At 39.3% G+C, this 20,684-nt stretch overlaps 1 protein-coding gene across 4 annotated transcripts in view; it reads left to right on the top strand.

Annotated features, from left to right (window-relative positions):
• Nucleotides 1–20,684, top strand: part of RASGRF2 (Ras protein specific guanine nucleotide releasing factor 2) — a 235,850-nt gene that overhangs the window by 42,937 nt on the left and 172,229 nt on the right. The gene's annotated exons all lie outside the window — the stretch shown is intronic.

Genomic DNA, 20,684 nt, shown 5'->3' with positions numbered 1-20,684 from the left:
GGGAAACAAACATGGGAAAGATATAAATGCCCTGATTGAAATCATAATCTGCATAGATGGTTGTTTTCTCCATAATGTGACATCATCAGTATTGTTCTTTACTTGGAACAGAAATGCAGTGTGTGCTGATAAATTTTTAGTCCCTGTTTTCATTTGCACTCAGCACCACAAAGAATTTAAGAACATTTTTGTCATATTCAAAAAAGGAACTTCTCATCCCTTACCTATCACCACCTGACCTCCCTAAGCTCACCTCCTGCAGCCTTAGGCAACTACTAGTCTATTTTCTGTTTCTATAGACTGGTCTCTTCTAGACATTTTATATAAATGGAATCATGTAATATATAGTCCTTTGTGATTGGCTTGTTTCACTTAGCGTAATGTTTTTAAGGCCCATCCATGTATGTATATAGCATGCATTAGTTCTTTATTCTTTTTTATGACTGAATAATACTCCATTTTATGGATATACCACATTGTTTATCCCTTCATCAATTGATATACATTTGAGTTGCCTCCAGTTTTTGGCTATTAAAATAATGCCTTCTGTGAACCTTCATATGCAAGTTTTTGTATGGACACGTATTTTCGTATCTCTTGGATATATACCCAGGAGTGGAGAGACATTGTATTTTGCAGTGTTTTTTCATTTCTCTCTGGAAGCTGGAGGGGATGCTTTCCTTGGTGATGCAGACTCAGGGTTGGAGAGAGCACTGAACAGGAGACAGGACTGTGGGTCAGAGTTCCAGGTCTGCCCCTTACTGGTCGTTTATTAGGAAATTCACTCCATTTCCTCAGCTGTAGAAAGAGGTCGTTTTTTATCAGGAAATCTTTAAGGTCACTTCCAAGTTAAAAAATTTTCCTGAGTGACAATGAAAGGCTTTCAAAATATGAAGGAAAATATTTCCAGTGAGATCTAAATAACAAACCACACCTCACTGAAGTCCCTAGATGTTGTTTTCTTTGCTTCCTAGTTTGAAAACAACTTGGACTTTAATATTTATTTATTTAGTTAAATGTTTGTGTGTTTTTCAGTAAAAGTAAGTAAATGCTCCTTTCAAAGACTGGATGAATATAGAACCAAAATTATTCAAATTTATATTACAGATATCTACTTTAACATTTTGTTGTATTTCCTATCAGTTTTTTTCCCACTTTAGGTTGTTTTTTTATTTATTGAGGTGTAATCATACTCAGTTCAATTTTTTGTTGAGATCCTGTCTTGATTACCCTCAGACTCATCTTGATTTCACTTTGATGCTTTTTATTCTGATTGAAGGACTTTTGAGAGTGGAAAGTCTTTTGGTATTGGAAGTGAAAAGGTATTTCCAAAAGTGTGTTTTTTAGTTAAAGTAGTGAGTAGAAAGATTTGTACATAGTAGACAGACATGAGGCTATATATGAGTTTGAAAATCAGTTTCATGCCACAGGGCAGCTCATCCATTTCCTCTTCTTGTATTTTGATTGATTTAGATGCCATCGAAATCACATGCTTATTTTTTTCACAATGTAATCTGTTTTTTTTTTTTTTTAAAGATTTTATTTATTTATTTATTTATTTATTTATTTATTTATTTATTTAACAGAGAGAGAGAGAGAGAGAGAGAGAGAGGCAGTGAGAGAGGGAACACAAGCAGGGGGAGTGGGAGAAGGAGAAGCAGGCTTCCCGCCGAGCAGGGAGTCCGATGCGGGGCTTGCTGGATCCCAGGACCCTGGAACCATGACCTGAGCCGAAGGCAGTCACTTAACCAACTGAGCCACCCAGGCGCCCCTTCACAATGTAATCTGTTCAAAACGTTTCTGATTGTATTTCAAATTAGCCAAGTCTTCCCAGAAAACATGCTCCCAAGATTCTTTCCTGTGTTGGAAGGAAGGTTGTTGAACTTGAGCTTCCTTTTGCCTATTTACTGGTTTTCATACTCAACAACTTGAGAATTTACATTGACCATTTCTGGTTCTTGAGAGACCACTCTGTACAGTAGAGGAGGCCTTTCTTCTCTGGGGCCCAGATAGTCCACTTTTTTTCTTGGACCTTTCCCAAGCTGAACCTTGAGGCTTCAGGGTCCCCTCCCTACTGGCACCAAGGCTTTCAGAGAGTTCCCCCATTTTTAAAAAACTTGTGCCATCTACCCAACTTACTCACAGTGGTCCTTTTGGTTATAGTAGATATTGTTTTGTATTTATTCAGTCAACATTATAGAGCACCTGTTAAGTGTGAGGCATTGGCAGGCACTGGGATTAAAGAGATCCAAGTCACACAGTTCTTGCTTTGATGAAATTCAGTACTGCCTGCAGAATCCTTAAAAATCTGGCTGGAAAATGTGGAGAAATAAAAGTGCTAGTTTTTGTTGTTGTTGTTGTTTAAAAAAAACAAACCTCTGTTTTGAATGAATGTAGAGATTTCCTACAGAAGATTTATACAGCTGTCAGGTTAATCCTTATAAAACACAGCTTTCATTATCTCATGGTTCCAGCTCAAGAAAACATAATAAATCACTATTACCTATAGATTAAAATTTATTTGATTTCCTAATAATTCCTGCATCACTTTAAAATTAGATAAATGAATTGAGCCAAGCTTAGAGCGATTCCTTTTGTCCTCTAGGGTTTTCCCCAATAGACCATGTGTGGAAGAATATCCAATCAAATGAGTAACAAAGGCCAATTTATTAATCTGGGCACACCTCGCTCCTTGACGATGTGGGGCAATGTGACCTAAGCTTGACATTGAATCTATGTACTCAGGGCCTGCAAATAAAGAGTGAGGCAAATCCAAGTTTATTATTGAAAATAGCTCCAAGTACATAAGTCCTTTACTTCTAAGAACTCATGCAGTTCTCATGATAACTCCTTGAGGTAGCTATGACAATTACCCATGTTTTTTGATGAGAAAGCTGAAGCATATAGAAATTAAGCAACTTGTGCAAGGATATGTAAGTTTGCAAGGGACATCGATGTGACCTAGACCCAGGGAAGCTGACATTAGGACCAGCAAAGCCCACTGTTAAGATCTGCTACGTCTCCGTGATGACGGGGACCTTTTGTTGCTCTTCAAAGCAGTAGCCCCACCCCCAGAGGAAGCCAGCCCCCTGAATGTCAGATGCTGAATGAGCAGGTCACATGGGCCTCGCTCATTTGGGAGGGGGTGACTAGGGGATGGAGGCAGCAAGAGTGTCCACATCCCTTGGCAGAGGCAGTAATGGAGAGGTTCTAAAAGGCCTCGAGCTTCCCCAGTGCCATCCAGCAAGAGACCTCTGCCTCATACTTGCCAGTCTGTTCCCACTTAATGTTTTCATACTCTGGACCATCCTTCTTATCTGGGACTTAGAGCCTTTGGGAGAGACTCAGATGTCTTTTGATCTGTTTGTGCAATGAACTTCATCTATGGTAAACACTCTCTAATAGGACAAAATCTAATAGTCATGGTCTGATATACAGGACCAACTATCTCAAATGTATATTAATCTGAAAAAATGAACGATGATGGTTTCTATTTTCATACAGCTTGTTTTAGCACTTTGACACATCTTGCCCTGTTATTTAATCTTATATTGTTATTTAATTGCTTTGCAAGTGCCTGATTTAGCTCTTTAGCTAAATTGCAATGTCCTTAAGACCAGAATGTGATATATATTAAATATATATTGCATGCCAGCAAGGTGGTTGATAAATATCTAATGGATTTCTTCCTCCCTCCTTCTTTCTCTTTTTCCCTCCCCTCCTTTCCTTTTGTAGCACCTCTTATCTCTTAGGCCATTGATGTAAAGATTAGAAATGAGGATAGAAATGGTTAGGGCAGCAGATAGGAGCATTATACAATTCAAGGACAGAATAGAACATGTAGACTTGATAATTTTTGGAAGTTTATGTTCTGGACATACTTATTGTCTATCCAGGGTCCAGCCCATCTGTTTCTTCCTTCTCATGTGGTCCATCCTTTGGTGGGTCCGCTCAGCAGAGTAGACCTCTGAGGCAGAGTCCTGAGTTTTGGACTCATGCAGCCTGGTTAGCTTTGCCACATACAAAGCTTTCATGACAGAGAACAGGAAACAAAGTGTGGGTGGCTGAGTGTGAATCCATTACTACTCCTGGGCCTAGAGCTTAGGGCACAGATTGGGGGAGACCATTATGCCTCTTTGAGCCTATTTCCTCATCTGTAAAATGGGACTAAATTGTGGGTCACTGTGAACATTCAATGAGAAAATGCAGAAGGTTCTTAGCATGATGCCTGGCATATGTTAAGCACTGAATAGATGTTAGTTATTATTATACCCAGCTGTGGTAGCACAAACATTCTCATATGCTGCCCAGGTTAAAGAAGCTCGCCTGTGAGTGTAAGCTCCTAGAGGGCTGGAACTACTCAATTGCTTGTAATTTCTAGTGAGATTCCACATATGGAGCCACTCTGTTGCTGAAATGGCGGTGTGAGTATTGTTCGATAGCTGACTGTCAGGTCTGTCATACACAGCCTCACATCAACCGTGGCAAACAAGTGGAGCAAAGATCCCTAAAGAAAATGTAAAAAAAAAGGTTTCAAGAAAACAAACTACCCATACCTTTTGCTCATTCTTGAGAATCTCAACCAACCGACGAGCTCAAAATTCAAATAAAAATTGTTATGTACCAAGATGTTATGAGGAATAATTGAAAACCTAAATGTTTCAAAAATAGGCAGCTACATTAAGATAAACTGTAGTATAGCCTTCCTAGTCAACGTCATACAGGCTTTATAAATGTTTACCACATTTTAAGTAACATGGAAAAATATTTTGGCTATCATGTGACGTGGAAAACACTGGAATAACGTTGCACATGCAGCATGAGCTCAACTATATGAGATGGTTTTAACTTTGGAGAATTTGAGAGAGGTTTAGTTGTTTTTTGAGGACTTTAGAGAGGCTGCAGAAATATAAAGCTCTAGCTAACATGCATGAGCATGTGTCAGTTTTCTTTTCCAGCACTGAAGTTTGGTATTCTCAGCCATTCTGATTATTGGAGGTTTGGGATTGTCATTTTCTTCTAAATGTCTGACAGCTATAAGCTCTCAGCTATCAGCAGATGAAGTGAAAATGTATTTTTGATATTAAAAATCTTTCTAGGGAAAGAGGTCCAGCAAAACCATCATTCATAGTTCACATTCAGGCAACGCTTTAAGCTCCCTTTCTAATCCTGTATTTAATAGCCAGGCATGTTCACCAGATGTTCCTCAACTCCTTTTATTTACATAAATGTTTCCAGCAATTCACTGTGGTTTTCTACCTATAAATAAATACATACCAAATAGCCTTCTTTTTTATGACTGTGCTTCAGTGTATTTATTTTAAAGCAGGAAAATATCTAATAGGCCCTGAGTACTTTTATGTCTTTTCCACACATAGAACTATATGTCTTTAAAATGTATATTCTCATTATGGCTAATTTGGAAAATGCATAAAATGTATAAATAAGAAGGTAGGGGTGCCTGGCTGGCTTGGTCGGTGGAGCATGCGACTCTTGTTCTCAGGGTCGTGAGTTTGAGCCCCACATGGGGTGTAGAGCTTACTTTAAAAAAAAAGATACTTACTCAGGGGTAACTACTGTTAACATTTTGGTATGTTTTCTTCTCCTTATTTTAATAATGCTTTTTCATAAATGTTACCAATTCTGTATTTATTCTCTAGCTTTCTTTTATTGCCTATCTTATTCATGTTGGTACATAAAGAACTCATCCTTTTAAACTACTTATGCATGGTATACTGTAGCTTACTTAGCTATCCTTTTATTGATAGACATATAGATTATTGCTTTTTTGCTATTAAACAATATTGCAATGAACGTACTTCTGTGTGCTCTTTGAGCACATGAGTGTTTTTCAAGGAAGTAGAATTACTCGATGGGGTGTGCTTTTACGTTTTCTAATTACTATGTGTTTTCAGTATATTGCTTTATCCATTTACAGACATACACATATATAAATAGATGTTTCATATATTTATTTTTCTTTTGAAGTAAAGGACTAGTTGCTTTACTCTTTTGCTCTTAATATCACTTTTTTTGTCTTTTTTTTTTTTTAAGATTTTATTTATTTATTTGAGAGAGAGAGAATGAGAGAGAGCACATGAGAGGGGGGAGGGTCAGAGGGAGAAGCAGACTCCCTGCCGAGCAGGGAGCCTGATGTGGGACTTGATCCAGGGACTCCAGGATTATGACCTGAGCCGAAGGCAGTCACCTAACCAACTGAGCCACCCAGGCACCCCTCTTTTTTGTCTTATTACCATAATCTTGATCTCTTTCCATGTCATATATTCAAAAGTAGTCTAGTGTTATAGGTGGTCTAAACTTTTGCAGGAGATCCACAGATACCTGGAGATATGACTATAAACTTGCCCTCTAGCAACATAACTTTTTTTTTTTTTTTCAGAGAGAGAGAGAGTGGGTGGAGAGGCAGAGGGAGAGAGAGAATCCCAAGCAGGTTCCCTGCCCAAGCGCAGAGCCCGACCTGGGGCTTGATCTCGTGACCCAGAGATCATGACCTGAGCCAAAACCAAGAGTCGGATGCTTAACCGAATGAGCCACCCTGGTGCCCCCAGCAACCTAACCTTTAAAAAACTTTAATTTTGTTATTATTTTAAATTTTAGTAAAATTGCAAGAGTAGTACAAAGAACTCCTTATATGCCCTTTACCCAGATTCACTAGTTATGAACATTTTGCCCCATTTACTTTCTCTCTCTCTCTCTTTCTGTATGTATGAACTCATAATTGTTCTCTACTAGAGGGTTAGTTTGATAAAAGCTACCCTGCTAATACTAAAACCAGAAAATCATTCAAGATTTTAATAGATATTGTCAAACTAAGTCAACTCTTCTAAGTCAGTTTTTATCAATGTCTCTCACCCATATTGTATCGATGTTTCAGTATCTTCTATGTTCAATAATACTTGCATTGTAAAGCTGTTTTCATAGTACCCTTCCTGATGGATGAAAATGTTATTTCAGTATTTTAATTGGCATTTCCCTAAGGTTTAGTGAGGTTGGGAATATTTTCATTCCATTGGAAGGTTTTATATTCTTTTTTTTTTTTAAGATTTTTTATTTATTTATTTGAGAGAGAGAGAGCACAGAGTGGGCGAGAACATGAGTGGGAGGGGGCAGAGGAAGAGGGAGAAGCAGGCTCCCTGCTAAGCAAGGAGCCCGATGCAGGGCTAGATCCCAGGGCCCTGGGATCATGATCTGAGCCGAAGGCAGATGCTTAACCAACTGAGCCACCCAGGCACCCCCGGAAGGCTTTATTTTCTAATTTGTAATTTGCATACTTACAGTTTTACCTGTTTTCCTATGGGTTGTTTTTCTTATTGATTATGTATATGAATTATAATTAATTGTCAGCTATTTGTATCACAAATAACTTCTCATAGTCCATCTTCATCTTTGCTCATGTATCTTTTACCCTACAAAAGTGTTAAATTTTTATGTAAACTTTATCTATCCTTTATGTCTCTTGCTTTTTTATGCCAGTGCTTTTTCTAGGTATAGGTATTAATGTCTTTTTTTTTTTTTTTTATGAAATTTGTTTCACACCCAGTCTCTGAACTCTGTCTTCCCTGTGTTGGGCAGCAACTGAAATGTGCTAGTGTGTTATTTTATTGCCTGCTTTGACAATATGTAAAATAAGAAATAATCCTAGGAATATTCTTGAATATATTCTTAGTGAGCATGATAATTAATTAATTGACTAGCGTTTGAAATTATTTTTATTTTAATTTGTTTTAGTTCCAGTTAGTTAAGTTAGTTACCATACAGTGTTATATTAGTTTCAGGTGTACGATACAGTGATTCAACACTTCCATACATCACCCTGTGCTCATCATGGCAAGTGAATTCCTTAATCCCCATCACCTTTTCACCCATTCCCCACCCTCCTTCCTTCTGGTAACCATCTGTTTGTTCTCTATAGTTAAGAGTCTGTTTCTTGGTTTGTCTCTCTCTTTTTTCCCCCCTTTGCTCATTTGCATTGTTTATTAAATTCCACATGGGTGAAATCATATGGTATTTGTCTTTCTCTGACTGACTTGCTTTGCTTAACATTATAATCTCTAACTCCATTCATGTTGTTGCAAATGGCAAGATTTCATTCTTTTTTGTGGCTGAATAATATTCCATTGTATACCACATCTTCTTTATCCATTCATCAATTGATGGACACTTGGGCTGTTCCCATATCTTGGCTGTTGTAAATAATGCTACTATAAACATAGGGTGCATGTATCCCTTTGAATAACTTTTTTGTAAATACCCAGTGGTGGAATTACTGGATCATAGGGTAGTTCTATTTCTTTTTTTTTTTTTTTTAAGGAGCTTCCATACTGTCTTCCACAGTGGCTGCACCAGTTTGCATTCCCATCAACAGTGCACGAAGTTTCCTTTTTCTCCACATCTTCACCAACTCTTGTTCCTTTATTTTTGATTTTAGCCATTCTGACCAGTGCAAGATGATCTCACTGTAGTTTTGATTTGTATTTCCCTGATGATGAGTGATGTTGAGCATCTTTTCATGTGTCTGTTGGCCATCTGGATGTCTTCTTTGAAGAAATGTCTGTTCATGTCTTCTGCCCACTTTTAATTGGATTATTTTTTTTGGGTGTTCAGTTTTATAAGTTCTCTTTTATTTTTAGGTTTTAAAAAGTTTATCTTTTAAAGGTTAACATGTGCATAAAAGGAAACTGAAAAACACAAGAAGCAAAGAACAAAGTCATCCATAATCTCAAGCAGTTTATAGTTTGACTTCTAGGTCCCATGTGTGTATATACACAGCTAAGCATTTTAATGTAATTAAGATCCTACAATTATGTATCCTGCTTTTTTACTCACCATGAATATTTACCATTTCACAATCTCAAAAATAAGAGTATTTTGATAACCGACAATACACTACACCAACTCAATTTGAAAGGAAAAAATATAATCCTGCCGTTCTCGGCAGCAAAAATTTCATAAAAGACAAAAATGGCAACAGGCCTCTAGATAAAGATATTGGCAAAGGTACAGTTAAAATACTGTATTCCCTCAATGTTCACTTAAAAATGAGACATAAAGTAACAGAGTACACAATGTATAATGCTTCTAAAAGAATTCATTATCCAATCTATACTGTTCAAATATTAGCAAGGAGGTATGTTTCCATTGAATCACTTAATGTATTCCTATAGTACAGCCAAAGGAGATGCACACACATTAATGGTTATCATTAAAATGTAAATATGAACAAATCTGCATACCTCTTTCCCTTTATATTTCCTTCTGCCCCTCTGCTGCCAACCTAATGAATAAGTCCAGACGTACATTTCTCAGAGACAGCTTAACAATTCCATGTCCAAGATGTTTCTTTCCTATTAATTATAACAAAAAGAAACTTATAAGTTGATTAGTTCACTAGCTGTACATTTCATCATACTTTATCACTGCAGGACATCCAAAAAGCTTAGATGTTACACAATAATGAACCCTGTTCACAACAAACACAGATACTTTACAAGAACGCCCATATAGACCTATGGTTATAACCTGTCTTCTAGATACGGAGATAGTAGCAAAAAGCCCTTCCCTTCCTGAGTTTTATAAGTTCTTTATGTATGTTGGATACTAACCCTTTATTGGATTTGTCGTTTGCAAATATCTTCTCCCAATCTGTAGGCTGCCTTTTGAGTTTTGTTGATTGTTTCCTTTGCTGTGTAGAAGCTTTTTATGTTGATGAAGTCCCTATAGTTTATTTTTGCTTTTGTGTTCCCTTGCGTCAGGAGACAGATCTAGAAAAAAGTGGCTGTGGCCAATGCCAGAGAAGTTACTGCCTGTGCTCTCTTCTAGGATTTTTATGGTTTCAGGTCTCACATTCAGGTTTTTAACCCATTTTGAGTTTATTTTTGTGTATGCTGTAAGAAAGTGGTCCAGTTTCATTCTTTTGCATATTGCTGTCCAGTTTTCCCAACATCATTTGTTGAAGAGACTTTTTCCTCATTGGATACTCTTTCCTGCTTTGTTGAAGCTTAATTGACCATATAATTGTGGGTTTATTTCTGGATTTTCTATTCTGTTCCATGGATTTATATGTCTGTTTTTGTGCCAGTACCATACTGTCTTGTTCGCTACAACTTTGTAGTATAACTTGAAGTCCAGAATTATGATGCTGTCAGCTTCTTTTTCTTTTTCAAGATTCTTTGGCAATTCGGGGTCTTTTGTGGTTCCATATAAATTTCAGGAGTGTTTGTTCTAGTTCTGTGAAAAATGCTGTTGGTATTTTGATAGGGATTGCATTAAATGTATAGATGGCTTTGGGTAGTATAGACATTTTGACAATATTTGTTCTTCCAATCCATAAGCTTTCCATTTATTTGTGTCATCTTTAATTTCTTGCATCAGTATTTTATAGTTTTCAGAGTACAGGTCTTTTACCTCTTTGGTTAGGTTTATTCCTAGGTATCTTATTATTTTTGGTGCAATTTTAAATGGGATTGTTTTCTTAATTTCTCTTTCTGCTGCTTCATTATTGGTGTATAAAAATGCAACAGATTTCTGTACATTGGTTTTGTATCTTGTGACTTTACTGAATTCATTTATCAGTTCTAGCAGTTTTTTGGTGGAGTCTTTTGGGTCTTTTTTTTTTTATTTTAATTTTAATTTATTTATTTGACAGAGAGAGAGAGCACGAGCAGGAACACAAGCAGGGGGAGTGGGAGAGGGAGAAGCAGGCCTCCCGCTGAGCAGGGAGCCTGATGCAGGGCTCGATGTGGGGCTCGATCCCAGGAACCTGGGACCATGACCTGAGCCAAAGGCAGACGCTTAACGACTGAGCCACCTAGGTGCCCCTTGGGTCTTTGATATATAGTATCATGTCATCTGCAAATAGTGAAAATTTTACTTTTTCCTTACCCATTTTGATGCCTTTTATTTCTTTTCCTTGTCTGATTGCTGTGACTAGGACTTCCAGTACTATATTGAATAAAAAGTGATGAGAGTGGACATCCCTGTCTCGTTCCTGACCTTAGGGGAAAGGCTCTCAGTTTTTCCCCATTAAGGATGATGTTAGCTGTGAGTGCTGATTATTAATTTAATTGTTGAGTGTTCCAGCTTAAATATTTCATAATTTATTTAACTTGTCCTCTGTTGGTGGACATTTTATTATTATTAATGATGCTATGAGCATTCTTGACATGCTTTTTATTTCTCATTATTTCTCTAGTATAGATTCCTGTATAAAACTGAGACTACTTTAAAGTCTGTGATGCAAATTGTCAATTATCTCCACAAAGATTGTAACCATTTTTATTTCGATCAGCACATTACACTTCCTGGTTCTGGATTTTATTATTTAAAAAAAAATCGCAATTTAAAAAGATGGTCTTGGGCACTTGGGTAGCACAGTTGGTTGAGCGTCTGCCTTCGGCTCAGGTCATTATCCTAGGGTCCTGGGATTGAGCCCCACATCAGGCTCCCGGCTCAGTGGGGAGCCTGCTTCTTCCTCTCCTCCCTGCTCGTGCTCTCTCTTGCTATCTCTGTCTCTCTCAAATAAATAAATGAAATCTTAAAAAATAAATAAATAAATAAAAATAAAAAGATGGTCTTAATGTACTAATACACATTTCTTTTTCATATTTTCATATACTTGTGTTATTTTTTTGTTTTTGGTTTGTAGGTGTATGAATATTCTGTTCCTTTTCCAACATTTGTATTAGGGTATTTGGCTTTTCCTTACTGATTTAGAAAACTTCTTTATATATTACATACATTAATTAATCCTTTTATATTATCCAGTTTTTACTTCACAAGCATATGTCATTTTGGATATATACTATGATCGTTATTATTTGATTATCATTGTTAGGGCTTCCAGTGTTGAGGTTTGCTCAATGAATTTAAGTGTTAATAATTATTGCTGAATAGTTAGCATTTAAAATATAAAAAATGAGGGGTGCCTGGGTGGCTCAGTCATTAAGCATTTGCCTTCAGCTCAGGTCATGATCCCAGAGTCCTGGGATTGAGCCCTGCTTTGGGCTCCCTGATCCGCGGGAAGCCTGCTTCTCCCTCTCCCACTTGCCCTGCTTGTGTTCCCTCTCTCGCTGTGTCTCTCTCTGTCAAATAAATAAAATCTTTAAAAAATATATAAAAAATGAAATAACAGTTCAATTGATTTTTTGGTCACTTTTGCAACAGTATGAACCCAGTGCTTCTGATGAAAAACCATCAATACAACTGTGGTTCCTTGTTAATTTGATATGTGTAACTGATGATTATCAATATAAAACTGGTACAATGTCATAAAAGACTTTCCTTCTTAAAAGGCACTAATTATTTCTTTACTTAGATATGTATTTTCTTTTATTCCATTTTGGTAAATTCCATGCAATAAAAACTGAGATATTGAATAACAAAGTCAAAACAGTGGTCTAACCATTGTTTATATGCCTCTTCTATTGCATAACTTTTGCAATACCTTCTATTTGCATCCCTTTTTAAACACCACTGAGAGATGGACAACTAGTGACAGCATCTCATTCCAGTTTTGGAAAGGTCTCCTAAATCTCTAACTTTAACCTATTATTCCTCTTTGTGTCTTCTGGAGCCACAAAGGATAAATCTCAAGTCTATCTCATTATCCACATTTCCTCTGTCCATGTTTTGGCATAACCACAGTCCCTCTTTGACAGAGCACCTCAAGAACAGGCTTGCAGCAAGCAGTCTGTAGGACTTGTCTCTGTGTCAAAGTATTTTCCTAACTACCCTGGGTAATAACAGCATACATTTTTATTGTATATACCTTCTGCATAAATGAGAATGTGGTTGGCAAATGGACAATAAATAAAATCAGTGGTTGAAATGAGAAAGTGATGAGAATGGTATGAAGTAAAGGGGCTTTTGGGGTTTCATTATTTAGAGCTTGTGAAGTTAAGAGTTCCAGATTAGTTCGTGAGAGGCCAGAATGGAATGGATATTGGCATGGTGATAAAGTTTCGTCATCTCGCTGTGAGAGAAGGCTGTGACAATGGTGACTGAATTCTCAAGTCTGCTCAGTCAGTGGCTCTAGGCTGACCAGAGTTAGATGTCTCTCTCTCTCAAGAGAGTAAGTAAATGGGAAGGCTAGAGGTGGGGTGAAGTCAGTCACATAGATCAGATGTTATCTTCAATAATGTCCATCTCTGTCTGGAGTGATAATGCAAAAGAAAGACAGGAACTTGTGTGAGACTTAATGAAACATAGAGAGGGATCATTGTCTCTCCCCTGCCAGTCAGGGATGATGACTTCAGCCATCATGCTTCCCTTTTCATACATTTCAGTATGTTTGGTGATTTATGGGAGCTCAGATCCCTTGGTCGATGGAAAGTTTCTCTGTTCCAATTTTTATATGATAGCCTCTTGAAGATTTGAAGAGCCACCAAATATATCAAGTTCTTTTAGCCATTCTTAAAATGACAGTTTTCTGGCATCTTGTCTTTGTCACTCTTAAATGGGTACAGTTTAATTTAACTCTGTTCTTTACGAAATTTGGAAGCCAGACACAATGTATTTTTGTTATAGAAAACCACAGTAGGAGGCAGTTAAACTCTTACTCCTTGAGCTGGTTTCTAAGTTAAATTCTTATTCAATTAAAACCTAAAATATATCTAATAGAAGAATATATTTTGAGTCAGTTCTTAAAAACTGATATTACAACTTAGTGTGGATTTTACTTTGTCATACTCATAGTTTCAAGTTCACAATCAATGCATTGGCTTCTGTTGGGACAAATCATTAAGCAAACTCTTGCATGTCATTGAAGCTTCAAGCTCCTCTCTTAAGTCTTTGGCAGAATTAAGGATCTTTTCATCACGAATATCAAACAACCACACAAAAAAAATTCCACAAGAACAAAACAACCAACAACCACCACAACAAAAACAGTATGACCTCTTCTTAATTACCAAGTACCCAGTGTGCTGGCTAATAATTTTAATACATCCTTTTCTTCTTTTTCCCCATGCACTTTTATCTGAAAAGAACAGTGGGAAAAAGGGAAGGAACATTTGAATTACCCAGATTTGTGGATCTGGACCAAGTCCAGTGTCCTAGGCAGACTTGAGATGACAGGTTCCCAAGTGAGATTTGGCAATTCCACTCCCACAACAATGATAAGATGTGCTTCATGCCTCTCAAGGTACTTTGATATATATGATTGCATTTGATCTTTACCTTGGGGGTTAGTAGGAGAAGTGGCCTTGTCTTCACCTTGGTTCAAGAACAAAATGAGCACAAGAACTTACCACAGTTCACACTTCGTCTCCAGAGGCAAGAGGAAAAACCTGATGTCCCACCTTCTAGCCTGGGGCTCTTTCTGCTGAATCGCACTGCGGGCTCAGATACTGCGGTGTATCTGTGAAGTCGGCTTGCACTGAAGTGAATATGCCCATGGCAAGGTCTCTGAATCTCAGAGTTAAAAAGGAAGTAAACCAACAGGGAGGAGGAAAGCCTTCAGCATCTTAGACCTTTGTTTCTAAGAACACCTGGAGGAGGTAGTTGGGTGATTTGACATATGTTTTAACAATGAAGAGCTTCACCATATAACTGTGATATGAAAAGATGGAGTCTCTAAAGTAGTTGGGAAACCAGCCTCCTTTCATTTACACAGAATCTTCTTTGGAGCTAAAAGTGCCTATGGGATAGAGCTGTGGTAAAGAAATGATCCCAGGAGATAAAAACAATCACCAAGGCAGGAGAGTGAAATGTTTTCTCTCCTAGATCCACTGGAGCTGGGTTAAGGGCATAAAGCTTTAGACTTCTCTTCAGTTAGTGCCCCACCGGCTGGCACAATGGTGAGCAGATGCTGTGGGCGGAGAGGTACCTTACAAGTGACATCTCAATGACAGGAATACCAGGGAGTGAGAATTTGAGGAGGAGAATGGTATCAAGAAACATGAAGTATTTCCCCCTTTTTTATGTCCACCTAACTGTTATTTTCCATCTGTCTTCTGTCTTTCTCATGCTAGGGCCATGGCAATGTGGCAGATTTAGAAGGATCTGTCTGTGCCTCTAGGGCTCGGGGATGGGCTACTTTTCTCTTCGAAGGGCCAGTCATATGCTAGGAAGACATTATTTGGAGTTCCTGTGCATGTTAGAGATAGCTCATTGTCAGCTTGGGTGAAGTTGAGCTCCTTAGAGTCAAAGGGAGTAGTATAGAGCACATAAAGCTCAATTGCATCAGTATAGCAAGTGTTTTGGATGTATTTCATTTCCACTCTACAAGCAGTTACAGAAAGAACGAGAAAGAGCAGGAGGTAATGAATCACAGGAAGAATAATAGGACTGCATACTTTATTATCACTATGGAAATGGACCTAGACTGCTGTACACAGCTTTCTCTCTACATCCTGAAGCACTTGGAGTCTCCCCTTTGACTGGATGGCCATAGCAACCCATGAGGGTAATGGGGAGAAATACACTCTGTGCTGCAAAGGGCCGCCGAATAGTATTGTTCACATTCCCAGGGACTCAGAGGCCAGACCCCAAGGCCTGGTGAGGATGGAGAGCTCCATCCCGTGTTAGATCCTTGCTGTGATCCCAGAGGCACTGCCCCCCAGGCTGCTGGCCATCAGGATCCCTAGTCCCATGGGTGTAAGTCACCCATCCAGGGACAATTTGGAAGGCACCCATTCCTTTATCCATCCTGTCTGACTTGCAGGGTCATGCTACTGGGAGGCCCAGAGGAGAAGACCACCGTGGGTTCTTGCGGGGCATCTCCTATCCCTCCTCCTTGGCAGGGGCAGTGGGAAAGGGATACCAGGAGGATTTTCTGACTCCAGTGGCTGAAGACAGAGGGTTGGTGTTGGTTCTCTTAATCTAAAAGTGAAAAATTTCAAGAACATATGTAGTAATTTAAAATCCTGCAGTACCATCCAAATAATAATAGGCATGCAACAGCATTTTTAAAAAGAAGTTATTTTTCTGCTGTATACTTTTTAAAAAACCACAGTAGTTTTTAATCTGCCTTGAACATCACTGATTTGACCAATGTAATTTACTTTTTCTAGATATATAGGTTCTATTATAAAGATGTGAACATAGTTTTTAAAATAGGTGTCTTTATTGTTGATTATATAGCTGAATGTGTCTGTTGTAAGTGACTCCAACAATTTAAAAATGGAATGAACATATTTTTTTTGGCTATATAGCTGTATGTGTTTATTGTGATTTGAACAGTATAGAAATGTAGAAAGTGGAAGTGGTCCTGTAGTCCTATTCCTCAGCAGTTGCCGCTGTTAGCTATAAATTTGCTTCTAACTTGCAGGAGGTTAAGGGCAAGAGTTTTAAGTGAGTTTGTGTTTTCATATTGGGTTACATTTGTACTCTCTGCAAAAACACATAACATAAACAGCAGCAAACCCATTATAATAACAACCAGAAAAATGAAAATTCATACAAAGCTACAATAGATACCAAAAAGACCCCGAACATTTAAATGTGCTAGGTCTGTTCATTATGTTCTTTCTGGCATTTTTATGGTCATTGTAGGTAAGAGGTAAGACTCTTTGGTGAATCTGCCAACCTATGGTATCTGTTCTTACTGCTCTCCTGGGTGTTTGTGAGATCATCAAGGTGTTCTGACTTTCCATACTTAGGATAAAAAGATATATTGGTAGTTTAAGCAGTCTTTTTAAATCCCTTCTCTGGATGGCCACCTGGATATGATTATAAAGTCATGAAATTTATCATCACCTGTGGCTGTTTGAAACAAATTTGTTAGTTTAATCAGACCTCATGTTTCTTTACTGATGATTATTCGTTTATCAAACAGCACTGGGGGCTTTGTGCGTGCCTAGCACAGTGCTAGGATCAAGGGTACAAAAGGACCAGGATGTCAGGAAAGAGAGACGCACAGGAGGACAACTCTAAGGTGATGTGAGAGGGTACACGGTGTTACTGAAACCCAGAGGACAGAGTGACTCCTTCTTGCCAGAAGATACCGGGGAAGGATTCTTAGAGGACTGACATTTCGGTGACATGAGTCATGAAAGTTTGGTAAGAACCTGTAGGTGGAGAAGAGGCTGGGGAGGAAAGAAGAGACGAGGTGCGTCAAGACAAAGATACACTGAGAGAGAAAGGAATGAACCCTTGTGAAGGCCTACTGTGTGCCAGACCCTGCGTGTCAGCTCACTTGATCCTGTCAGGTCTGCGCCATTGTCTGCTGAGGAAACTCAGGCGCAGGAGAGTTGTGTGACTTGCCCAAGTTCTTGAATTACCACTTGGGGAGTCAGGATTCACACCCGAAATTCTGTCAGTAAGGTGAGGCTGAGGACAGAGCTTGTCTTCTGGTGGGAGTGATCCCTCGGTGTGGCCGGGGTGTGGCATGCCGTGAAGGACACAGACAGAAGCAAGGTGGAAGATGGAGAATGGAGCCGATTAGTGACGGGCATTTTCAGCCTGCATAAGATTGGCTCTTAGTGTTTGAGAACACCAGTAAGGGTTTGTAAGCAGACACGGGAAGCTTGATTTATCTTTTAGAAAGATTCTGGCCACCGTGTTTTGGATGGAGGGAGTTGGATAGGACTGGAATTGGGGTCACAGATTGATCTTCACTACACTTAGATGTGCAAAGAAAATATTTTTCTAAATTTGACCCGACCTTCTCCTTAAGACCGCCTCTCCACTTAATAAGTGGAGAAAAAAGAAGCTACATTTCGTTGAGAGTAGGAAACTCAGTCTGCTCCAGTAATGTGGAAAGTCTCTTTTGGTAATTCATTTTTCTCTCTGCACCCCACTGAGACGGCGTCTCAGTAAATGGGAGTCTCACATGGCCTTGAGGGTATGTGTGTGTGTGTGTGTGTGTGAGTCAAAGGTCGGGGCAGCCCTTGCTGATGCCGACTGTGGTCTGGAGGTGTTCCCGCTCTGCCTGGGCCATCTGTTGGCAGCCATTGCTGAAGTTCGTGGCTGCTCTAACTTGCAGTCTGTTTTCTCCCAGGTCAGTCAGGGCCTGCTTGTCCGTATTGCCTACGTGGTCCCACCGTGGCTCTTGCTTGGCCTTTATACCCCTTACCTTATCCCACAGGAAGTTTTGATAATGCCCTTCCCTCCGTGGTCCTCCACAGTGTCCTTGGGAATGTCCACACTGCTTAGAAGCTAGTCAGGCTTTGGATAGCAAACCTCAAAACTTGGGCCTTTTTTTTTTTTTTTTTAAACACGCAACTGCTGTGACACCAGATTTGCTGATTTATGGGATATGGTCACCACCTATGCAGTCACCACCCCATTTTGTCTTGAGAGTGGGGGGCAGGGCATGAAGACGTTCTGTGAGGTCGCATCCTCTAGATCCCTAAAGGGAAAGTGATACAGAAACTCCTTGGCCTTTGGTTTTTGTTATCAACTCTTTTAACTCCTCACCCTCTTCTGGGATTTTAGCCCTGAGTGGGGAGAAGCTGTACCATGTGTGTCTCCATCTCCCGATTTCTCTATTTACCTTGACCACTTCTTCTCTCCACACTTCTCCTTGTGTCCCCAACTCATCGGGACTTCTCTAGGTCATTCTGTCTTCCTTCGAGAAGTGCCTTTAACCTTCCACTTTGGGCTGTCATAGTGGCCAGCATACAAGGAAGGAGGGAGGTCAGCTTTAGATAAAGGAATTTCAAATGAATTTCAAAGCTGTCGTATTTGTCACCTGATGGTAGAGCTGCTACAGTAGTCTAAGTGAGGGATAATAAAAGCCAGAAGAGAGTCCTACGAGCGAGCCTTAGTGAAACCAAATGTGGGAGTGATGAGACGGAGAAGTTGAAGATGACTTTGTGGTTCCTAGTTGGGGCAACCATTGAATAAAGATTCACTTGACAGAGAAAACACAAGAGGAGAAGGAATAATTGTAAGGGCGGAGGGGAGGAGGAGGAGGTTTGGGGGATGGGAAGAAGAGAGGGAGGGCAATGAATTCAGTTTTGGATCTGACTGAAATGCTGTCTAATAGGAGAAATATGGGGCTGGCACCTGGGAGAGAATCTGCCTGGAGAAATGGGTTTGGGAAACAGGTGAGAATATCTAAGAAGAAATCTTAGAATATCTAGGAAGAGAAACTCACTGTCATTGTAGATGCTAAATTTAAAAACATAAACAAGGTCATCACTGTTTTAATTCTTCCTTGCCTTTCACAGTGACCCAGTGCTTTGGAACCTCTCCTCCAGGTTCCTGCACCAGACAGCTCTGAGGTCACAGGGTACTGTCAAGGTATCTGCTGCTACTTCTGATCCCCAAGGGGACCTTTAAAGTGCCAGGCCTGACACATAGATCCATGGTATACCAAGTTCATATCAGAATGAGGCCAGAATATTCTACACAAAGAAAACTTTGATGAGTGGTTAAAAATGAATAATTTGCAGGTACATGCAGAGGCACTGTTTAATTTTTTGTAGTTGAGCTGAATTTGTTAAGTGAACTCCTAGAAATGTAACATGTACTTCTCAAAACCATCATCATTATGCCTGACACATGGTCTAACCTTTGGATGTCCTCTGCTAATATAATTGCCTTGCTGTCTTTGAAAGGTGGCTTTTAATTGGGTTTCAGAGTAGCAGTTGCTGTCGAGATGCTGGTTGCAGTCTTTCAATAGATTGGGCCAGTTCGTTAAGCGTTTCCTCTCCCTCGTCTGGACAGCTGAGCTTGGACAGTAGCCAGCAGTTACTGAAATGCCATCACTTATAGGATTGACCTTTAAGACACTGATTTGTTATATTACTGAGTTTCGATTTTTTCCTCTCAAATTTAAATGGAGCTTTATTGAATACAGTGCTAAACTCAATTCTTCTCACTCTCTGTGGCCTTTTCATCAGGTTATTTCCCCCCTGGCTCCTAGCATTTAGTCCTCTGGCTGGACAAGAGGTTTAAGAACTAAAGACAGCTTGCCATTTACGGGGCTTAGGACAGTCCGTGGGAAGTGTGGTGGATTACTGTGCAGGCATGACTCAGAGTCCTCACTGGACTGGTGATTTATGTACAGGTAACCCGAGAAGTCTCTTAGCCAGTTTTCTTCTTTTTGGTAATATTGTGCTGAAAATTCTTTTTTTTCTTAAGTTTTTATTTTAATTCCAGTTAGTTAACATACAGTGTTATATTAGTTTCAGGTGTACAATAGAGTGATTCAACACTTCCATACATCACCCTGTGCTCATCACAGCAAGTGCCCTCCTTCATCCCCATCCTCTATTTCCCCCATCCTCCCACCCACCTCCCCTCTGGTCACCATCAGCTTGTTCACTGTAATTAAGAGACTCTTTCTTGCTTTCTCTCTCTCTCTCTCTCTTTTCCCTTATGCTGGAAATTCTTATCTCTAGGATTATTGTCCTGAAGGTTTTTAATTCGTTTGAAGAAAATGAGTACATAACTGTCACATTGAATAAACAAAAGCTTGGGGATGGGGGTGGGTGGGAAGGTGGGATGACAGAAGGAGCTCTGTGTTTGGCTTTGGCTCTCCCTTAGAGCAGCTCTGTGGCCTGGTTCTTTTTATGCCCCAGGAAGACGTCCTGGGCAAGTCCAGTGTATTTTCTGATCATTTTCGTATAATAAAAAGCTCTCCAGTCACATTTCCTTTCCAGACAGTCTCAGTTTGGTAATTAATATGTCCAGCCTCAAATAGACTGGTTTAAAGTGAAAGCTTCTCCCCTGGCACAGATTTCAGATTCAGTTTGTCACATTCTACCAAAAATAAA

This window comes from Phoca vitulina, unplaced genomic scaffold, assembly GCF_004348235.1.
Source record: "Phoca vitulina isolate PV1807 unplaced genomic scaffold, GSC_HSeal_1.0 scaffold6, whole genome shotgun sequence".
In the NCBI taxonomy this organism is placed as follows: domain Eukaryota; kingdom Metazoa; phylum Chordata; class Mammalia; order Carnivora; family Phocidae; genus Phoca; species Phoca vitulina.
Note: the sequence above shows the minus strand (reverse complement) of the source record. Positions and strands in the feature narration are given on the sequence as shown.